Genomic DNA, 9,746 nt, shown 5'->3' with positions numbered 1-9,746 from the left:
TTACTCCTGACACAGTCACATACATCAGCTTGTCTCACCAGTAATCAGGTGAGAGAAGGGTGCTTACGAGCTTGGCTCCTGCGGCAGAGTGAGCGGCAGCGTGGAAACGGGAAACTAACTCAGTCCAGGGCTCCTTTCCTTGCCTCTTCAGGCCATTCTAGTCACTCTTTGGCCCACCTGCCCTGAATACCCCCACCAGCGTCCATCCCCTCTCCCTTTGTTATGTTTTTAAATTTATTCTTTTCATTGGAGGCAAATTGCTTTACAGTGTTGCGTTGGTTTCTTCCGCACAACAGTGCGAGTCAGCCACCGTGATACATGCACATCAGCTCCCTCTTGAGCCTCCCTCCCTCGAATCATCACGGACCGCCAGGCTGGGCTGCTGTCACAGAGCACCTTCTCACCAGCTACCTATTTAACACATGGTAAAGTGTAGATATGTCGATGCTACTCCCTGAGTTATTTTTTCGAAGGATTTTCTTCCTTCACTTGAAAAGACACTGTTTTTCTGTTTCCCACTATATTGTAAATTCTGCCTTCTCCAAAACAGGCTTGCCTGTTTTAATCACACGATGCCCCCAGTACCCAAACCAGTGCTAGGAACTTAGTAGGCCATCAACTGGTAGTTGATGGCTGGACGGATAGACGGATGCATGGTCAGACCATTGAGACTGTGTTCCGCTTCCGCTCCTGTCCTCTCCCTTCCCATCGTTGCGCCGACATCACAGATGCCAGAAGTCGTCCCTCTGCTCCAACTCTGCTGCCTCAGTGAGCACCACGAATAAGTACTCGTTGACTGAAGGAATAAACAGCCTCAGAATTGTTTCTCTCAATACACATGCTCCAACATTAAGACGATCCCAGGGACTTGATCCAGTGGTTAAGACATCGCCTTCCCAGGGCAGGGGGTGCAGGTTCGATCCCTGGTGGGGCAGTTAAGCTCCCACCTGCCTTGAGCCCCCCCAAAAAACAAAACAGAAGCAATATTGTAACAAATTCAAAAGACTTAAGAGTAAAAAAAAGAATGTCCCAGCATGTGAATGCACCATAGCGCAGCGCCCTGATTGTACTCTCAAGCAAAAGGAGAGCTTATGGAGGGTGAAAGAGCCCACCTTTGGTAAATAGGGCTGCATCAGAGAGGGCTGGCTGCAGTGCCCTTTAAAATTCAAATCAAAAGTCGCTCATGGTCACCTATGTGTGACACCAGGATAGGAACAGAATACAAAATGAGAAAAACTACAGTGCCTAGCCGGAAGAAACTTAAAAGTCTTACTGGGGAAGCAGGTCAACACATTACAAGGGAATATCCTCTACCCTATGCAGCTCCAAGGGATGATGGAATGCAGGTGAAGGACAGGGAGAAACAGGCAAACAGCACAGGATGGCCCCGTTACACTCAAGCGAACGCAATAAAAATTTTAGAGGCCAGATGTAATACTCGGGGCTTATTTTCCTGAAAACTACTTGACAAGCTGATGATTGTCCCCATCACCTCTCACAGAGAAGTGGTTTGGTTGTTCTAAAATAAAACAAAAGCCTTCAGAAACTTCAGCAAAACATGAAATTGACACCAAGTTTATTGCAGGCTGTCTTTGCCTGGGGCCAATTGGTACAAATTTAAGTTTTAAAAGTAGAATTTTTTTCCCTAAGAAAATGCATTGCCGCAACTTGACCAAGACAAAGAAGATTAAAGAAGCCTCACCCACAGAAGGGCCAACTTGACCCAACTCTCCCAGGCCAGTAAGGCAGTTGGCTTTCTTAGTCTAAGCAAGAGTCTGGGCTCCTTCTCCAGGGGCCTTCCCCAGGGTCTGTGCCAGCCTCCATAGTGGAGGTGGACCCCATTTGGGGGCCTTCCCAGGTGGCACTAGTGGTAAAGAACCCACCTGCCAGTGTAGGAGACCTAAGAGATGCGGGTTCAGTCCCTGGGTGGGGAAGATCCCCTGGAGGAGGAAATGGCAACCCACTCCAGTATTCTTGCCTGGACAACTCCATGGACAGAGGATCCTGGCGGGCTACAGTCCATGGGGTGGCAAAGAGTCAGACACGACTGAGCGGGCAGGTATTTTTGGTGAGTAAGTTATCTTGCTGGACAGGCTGCTCTGAACACTACCTCATACCACACAGAATGTCACAGGTTCCCGGGAACTTAGATATTTAATGAATTCAATGCTCTGGTTTCCAGATGAAGAAACTGAGGCTTAGGTGTGAAAGTGACTTTTCTAAATTGCATTGTCCTCATGAGCCACATTTTAAGTACTTTATTAAATATTCTGAGACCCAAACAACAAAGTTATTTTTATACCAACAATTCTCAAATCTAAATGAAAATATTTGAAAGCAAAATCTGCTCACTTTATCTTTATTATTTTAAAAATATTCTTTGAAAAATATGAGAAAATAGAGATAAGCAAAAAAATAGTAAAAACCACCTACGACTTTCACTTGTTTTTCTGAGTGTGTGTTTGTTCTAAACCATGCATACTGTTGCATTCTTTTGCTTTTTCTCCACTTAAAAATATATCAAATATTCTTTGATAAGCTCACAGAATGGAAGCTATATTTATTTAACTAATTCTCCATTAATGTTTCAAATTTAAGTTTGGATTCTTTGCTATAAATAGTGCTTTGATGAACATCTTTGAATGTCTGAACATTAATGATTGTTTCTCTGTATAAATCCCTTTAAGTGGATTTTCAAGAGATATGACTCTTTTTTTTAAGAGAAGTCTTTCTCAAAACCAGTCAGAAATGTTCAAGTGGAAGTTCAATGACCAAATTTATAAATCTTTATTTCACCAGAAAAGTTTTAAAGGCTTTAAAAAGGCAAAGTTTGGGTAGAAAGTGTGCTTCATCAACAGGATGACTCCTCAACAGAGAAGCAACGCTTATTTGTGTACGATGCTAAGGTAAGTAAGAAAGCTATTGTGTGCAGCTTAGCTCAGCTGCTACATCTCTCGTTTAGGAGCTGGGAGAACTGTACACATCAAAAAGAGGACGCCCATCCAATCACGTCCTTAAGCACCCAGGACCATTTAGGAGAGACGGGCCTTCAATATAATGATATTGATAGATAACTCATTCCCTTATTCTGAGAGTGTGTTGCTGGTTACTAATTATGCTTTCAATTCACATTAAGTCCAAGAAGTCAAAATGAGGAAGATGAGGTAAACAATCTACCTGAAGGCTACGTAAATCCTACAGACCAGCTGTTTGGTTGAAGTTTTTAAAATCAATGTCTCCACTTACGTTAAGAGAAATCTGACTTCAAGCAAATTCAAAATTTGAACATACAGACTTTCAAAGCAGATTTATTAAGGGAGGTCAATGAGATAACTACAGAATTCCCCATTGCCTATCATCGTCCCCTCTTAAGTAAATCTGTATTTGCATGCCCCAAAATGAGTAAATATGTTCATCACTGTGATGTCTCATAGTCTCTATCACAACTACCCAACCCTGCCACTGTAGGGCAAAAACAGCTAGAGATGATACATAAATGAATGAGTACAGGTGTGTTTCAATAAAACTTTATTTACAAAAATAATCAGCAGCCTGATTTGCCTTGGGGCTTTGGTTTGCCAATCCTTGCTTTATTTTTTTTTTAATCTTTGTTTTTATTTATTTCTTTGGCTGTGTTGGGTCTTAGTTGCAGCATGTGGGATCTACTTCCCTGACCAGGGATCGAACCCCAGGCCCCCAGCATTGGGAGCATGGAGCCTTAGCCACTGGACCACCAGGGAAGTCCCCAATCCTTGCTTTAAATAACACGCTCCTTCCTGTATGTAGTGTTCCTTCCTATATGTAAGGACTTCCCTGGTGGCTCAGATGGTAAAGCATCTGCCTACAATACAGAAGACCCGGGGTTCTATTCCTGGGTTGGGAAGATCCCCTGGAGAAGGAAATAGCAACCCACTCCAGTACTGTTGCCTGGGAAATCCCATGGATGGAGGAACCTGGTAGGCTACAGTCCATGGGGTCACAAAGAGTCAGACACGATTGAGTGACTGCACTTTCACTTTCTTTCTTTCCTGTATGTAAAATATTTCATTTGACAGCCCTCATTGGATTTGTTTCCTAGGGTGGTCATGATAAATTACCACTAACTTGCTCCCTTAAAGCAACAGAAATTTATACTATAATAGGCCTGGAGGCCAGAAGTCTGAATTCAAGTTATCAGCCAAGGTTGATTACTTCTGGAAGTTCTGATGGAGAACTGTTTGACGTTTCTGTCCTTGCTTCTGAGGCCGCCAGCAACCCTTGGCATTCATTGGCTTTCAGCTACATATTCCAATCTGGCTCCAACTTCACATGGCCTTCTCTGTATCTTTCCCCTTCTCTTGTCTTATACAGCCTGCCTTATAAGAAATTTGGAGCCCACCCTAATTCAGGATGGTCTCATCTCAGGATCCTCACCTCATCACATCTGCAAAGATCCTTACTACAAACAAAGTCACATTCCAAGTGGACATATTTTCAGGGGCCACAATTCAACCCACTACATCATTTGCAACATTACCCCATCCACCAAGGAATTCAAGGACGCATAGAGAAGAACCCACGGAGCCCCACTGAGCGAGGCACAGGCTCAGCTGTGCTTCAGGCGCCGCTGTTCCCCTTCAGAGCTAACAGACCCAAACCGCAAAATCCCAACAGCCCGACTGAGCGGTGCAAGTCATGTCCTTAGGTTATATTTTATAAAGCTTTTTGGAATCTATAGACAATAAATGGATGTGCTTCCAACAGTGGATTCAGGGACAAATCAAACACCACCACCAGAATCAAAAAATTCTGAAAGTGCTCCTAATATACAAAGAACTCAGTTCCCATAGCACAGTGTTACTCAGCGCCAGGGGGACTGCTCTCGGATAAGTGGGTTTTCCGGCTGGCATACATGCACCACATTGAAAGGGAAAAAAGATGTATGGAGAAAATATGAAAGTTGACCAACCCATGACACGAAGTGATAAGTTCAGAAGAGATGTCTAAAACATTCCAGCGGACATGGTTTCAATTTAGAACTCATTCTCATCTTGTAGCAGACTTCACAGGTACATAGATATAGATCTCAGCAACTGTAGTTACAAACACTAATACTTCCGATTTAGCTTCCAGAAACCTTTATGACCTAATCAGTAAGCAAAGCCTGTTGGGAACAAAGGTGGAAATTTAGTTGGAGATATGTTTCTCAGAAATGGAACACACTGAACCTATCTTCAATGAAGTGTAGAAGATAGTTAAGGAGGGTGACTGAGTGACTTAGAGGAGAGAAAGATCAGAAACTGAAAGGGCCACAGAGATTTGTTTGCTCTGGTCTGAAGCATGATAGCCTTCAAAATGGAACATCTACAAGAGAGTCTTCTGCAGTGAAGTATTGGGCTGGCCAAAAAGTTCATTCGGGTTTTCCCGTAACAAGTTGAAAGTGTTAGCTGCTCAGCTGTGTCTGACTCTTTACGACCCCATGGACTGTCGCCTGCCAAGTTCCTCTGTCCATGGAATTCTCCAGGCAAGAATACTGGAATGGGTTGTCATTTCCATCTCCAGGGAACCTCCCTGACCCAGGGATTGAACCTGGGTGTCCCACGTTGCAGGCAGACTCTTCACCATCTGAGCCCCTGGGGAAGCCCTTCCCATAACATCTTACACCCGAATGAACTTTTTGGCCAACCCAATAAGTCAAGGCCAGAATGACTACTTGGAGCACTCATTCTTAGGAGACAGAATTACATGAACTGTCGGGGCCTAAATGGTCTCTCCTGTTAGCAGCTAAGGGTTCCCAGATGGAAGGCATCCCTCCACCTCCACCGAGGTCCTAGACCAGGAAAGGATCCACTGGTGACAGGGAACGCTACACGACCTGCCCATTCTCACTCTTGAGATCCAGTCCTAACTAAGAAAGGGAATTTTCCATGTGATGAATCCACCACACACAAGGGCAGAAAGAATGAACGATGGAAGAGGTCAATTCAGCGAGTCTTTGGTATAAAGGAGGAGGGCTGGGTTGGTCTGCATACTCAGTCGCTTAGTCCTGTCTGACTCTTTGATATCCTTTGGACTGTAGCCCACCAGCCTCTTCTGTCCATGAGATTTTTTTCAGGCAAGAATACTGGAGTGGGTTGCCATTTCCTTCTCCAGGGGATCTTCCAGACCCAAGAATCAAACCTGCATCTCCTGTGTCTCCTGCATTGCAGGTGGATTCTTTTATCCACTGAGCCATCAGAGAAACCCTGGGCTGATCTGGATACTGTCAAAAGAAAAGAATCATGACTACCAACCAGGGTCAAGGGACCAAAGAACTTTGTCATCCTCTTTAACCTCTGTGATTCCCGATGTTTCTTTTGCTGAATACCTAGACTGTTCCCCTGTTGTGGGTATTTAACTGTCTGGCAGCCCTTTAAATGGTCCCAGCATTCTGCTTCAAGGATGTTCCTCTTTTCCTTTCCATCTAGTTACACTGACTTTCCTCCCATCTTAATTCCCTGGAGCCCCTTTCCCACTCAGCTCCCAGCTGGGTGTCCTCATCTGTCCCTGGCTGGATGCAGTAATGCCAACTCTGATTGCACCTTGTTTTATAACCGGGGACTGCACTTGAGATGCACACCCAACAGTAAGATCAGGCTTGTGATGGCGTCCCCCAAGCCAGGCCCTTGGAACACGACTCGGACAGCCCGTAGCACCCCAAGACCCAGCCCACGTAAGCAGAGAATTGTCAGGGTAATCCCAGGGGTTGGAAGTAGGAGTCTGGATCTCTGCTGCCAGCTGGGGACACACAGAGAAGCTCAAGTGATAATATAGTTGACAGCACTGCGATGAAAAAAGAAAAACAGAAAAAAAGAAAAAAGAAAAACAGCCTAGTCCCTCTAGGGAGGAACAAAGTGGTTATGGGAAGAGAGGCAAGAAGCTGGGGTGGGCAGATTCCCAGCTGCCTCATAGAAAAATAGCATCTTTGGAAGCCTATTCATGATTTTTGCATTCCCAGAGATGTCTGAGTGAGTCAAGCCAAGCTGTTACACCACGGAGATTTGGGGGTTAATGTGTTACTAAAATATAACCTGAAGAAGTGAAGCGAAAGTCATGTCCAACTCTGCGACCCCGTGGACTGGAGCCCCCACCAGGCTCCTCTGTCCCTGGGGTTCTCCAGGCAAGAATACTGGAGCCAGTAGCCATTCCCTTCTTCAGGGGATCCTCCGGACCCAGGGAACGAACCCAAGTCTCCTGCATTGCAAACAGACTCTTTACCTCTGAGCCACCAGGGAAGCTCCAAATGTAACACAGATTAATGTAACACTCTAAGCTTTCAAAGAGAGCTATCCCCCATAGCTGGTTTGCATAGAGAGATGGTTCCAGGTTCCACTCTTGGTATCTGGGCACACGGATCCTAGTCCCACAGTTGTTTCCTCATCCTGACTGTTCTCCCCTCTGCTCTGCCATCAAATCCCCACCGTGGACTGCCTTCCTTGTATTTGCTACTTCTTCGACCTTTAGCTCATCCAGCTTTGTATTTTACGCTTTGTAACCCAACTAGTGTAGGCTTCTTGAGGCCAAGGACTGCATCCTATACTTCTCTGTGTCCTTTACTGTCCTTTACAAGAGGTACTTGGTGTCTGTTAGTTGCACAATTGTTCAGACTTGCCTGTGGCTCTCCTTAGAGCCGTAATTGTAGAAGTTCCTGCAGCTGCGAGCCCTGTCTCCTTGGCAGTGTCATTTCTATCAACAGAAAACTTTATTCAGTTTCAGACATAGGAAGACAGTGGAGCTCAGTGTACCGTCTGGGCAGTGAAGGGCTTTATGGCGCTGGAGAAGACTCTTGAGAATCTGTTGGACAGCAGGGAGATCAAACCAGTCCATCCTAAAGGAAATCAACCCTGAATATTCACTGGAAGGACTGATGCTGAAGCTGAAGCTCCAATACTCTGACCACCTGATACAAAGAACTGACTCACTGGAAAAGACCCTGATGCTGGGAAACATTGAAGGCAGGAGGAGAAGGGGACGACAGAGGACGAGATGGTTGGATGGCATCATTGACTCAATGGACATGAATCTGATCAAACTCCAGGAGATTGAGAAGGACAGGGAAGCCTCGTTGCTGCAGTCCATGGGGTCGCAAAGAGTTGGACCCAGCTTAGCGACTGAACAACAGCCTCATGTAGGAGAGTCTGCTCCTCTGTGGTTGGCCTGTCCCATCCCAGCCAGAATATTCCGTCCTGGTTGGTAATGCTTTTCTTCTAAAGTAAAGAGCTCTGAGGAGTCAGTATGTGCATGGTCAGTCGTGTCTGACTCTTTCTGATCCCATGGACTGCAACACGCCGGCCGCCCCTGTCCATCACTATCTCCCGTAATTTGCTCAGATTCATGTCCCTTTAGTCAGTGATGCTATCTAAAAAGTAATAGTGGGGTGATATCTTGCCTTTAACAATGAAATTCACATCTTACTGTGGAGATCACAGAGGCTACCCTTGGGTCCGAGGGACCAGCTGTCCCAGTTTGCAAGACTATCCCCGATTTTAGCACTGAAAACTCCTGAGTCCTGGGAAACAGCTGTTCTCCCTAAATAGAATTCAAGAGGTCACTGAATCTTTCGGGATGCAAAACAAATGATGTCCTTATTTTGATTAACCTGTAATTGAAATTAACAACTGCTTTCAATTGTGAAAGGAGGCAACAAATCAGTGATATTAGCAATATCTGTGACTCGGGTACCAACAGAAATCTCAAATATTTTATTATGTTAAATTGCAGCTACTGCTGCTAAGTCACTTCAGTCGTGTCCGACTGTGCGACCGCATAGATGGCAGCCCACCAGGCTCCGCTGTCCCTGGGATTCTCCAGGCAAGAACACTGGAGTGGGTTGCCATTTCCTTCTCCAATGCATGAAAGTGAAAAGTGAAAGTGAAGTCACTCAGTCGTGTCCAACTCTTAGCAACCCCATAGACTGCAGCCTGCCAGGCTCCTCCGTCCGTGGGATTTTCCAGGCAAGAGTACTGGAGTGGGGTGCCACTGCCTTGTCCATAAATTGCAGCAGATATCTTAAAATATCATACGTTCTTCACTATTTTGAAATAAATGGGTATTAAAGCTACCACTTTAATTCATTAGATCTCATTTAATGCATTAATTTAAGAAAATATATTATTAGGTCAAAATTTTTGTTTTCACTATTTTCAGTTATAGGCAATATAAGTATTGCATTTTTTAAATTATGAGACATGGTCTACAGGCTTCATTAGACTGCCAAAGAGATCTAACAGCTCAAAAAGGTTAAGAATCGCAGAGGCACCTTGCAGAACCTAGCTTCCTGGTACTGGAATTGACAGAACAATGTGCAGGCAGTACCCCAAAGGCTTCTGAAACGTTATCTCATTTTACCTTCTCTACCATACTCTTGGGTGGTTACTAACCTCCAAAGGTCATGCTGACGAAATCCATGCACTTAACCACCAGACAATCTGAACTTCCTGCTTCCCAGGTGATGCCCCGATGAAGAATCTGCGTGCCAAAGCAGGAGACACAAGAGACTCGGGTGTGATCCGTGGGTTGGGAAGATCCCCTGGAGAAGGAAATGACAACCAGCTCCAGTATTCCTACCTGGAAAATTCCACGGACAGAAGAGCCTGGCAGGCTGCAGTCCACAGGGTCAAAAAGAGCTGGACACGACTGAAGTGACTTAGCACAGCACAACACCTATATTCTATCAAACAATGAATAATAAGTCATTAAAAACCCAGAGTATTAAAACCCCAGACATG

This window comes from Odocoileus virginianus, chromosome 22 (genome assembly GCF_023699985.2).
Source record: "Odocoileus virginianus isolate 20LAN1187 ecotype Illinois chromosome 22, Ovbor_1.2, whole genome shotgun sequence".
Classification (NCBI taxonomy): Eukaryota; Metazoa; Chordata; class Mammalia; order Artiodactyla; family Cervidae; genus Odocoileus; species Odocoileus virginianus.
The sequence above is the reverse complement of the archived record's forward strand: the minus strand, read 5'-3'. Positions refer to the sequence as shown.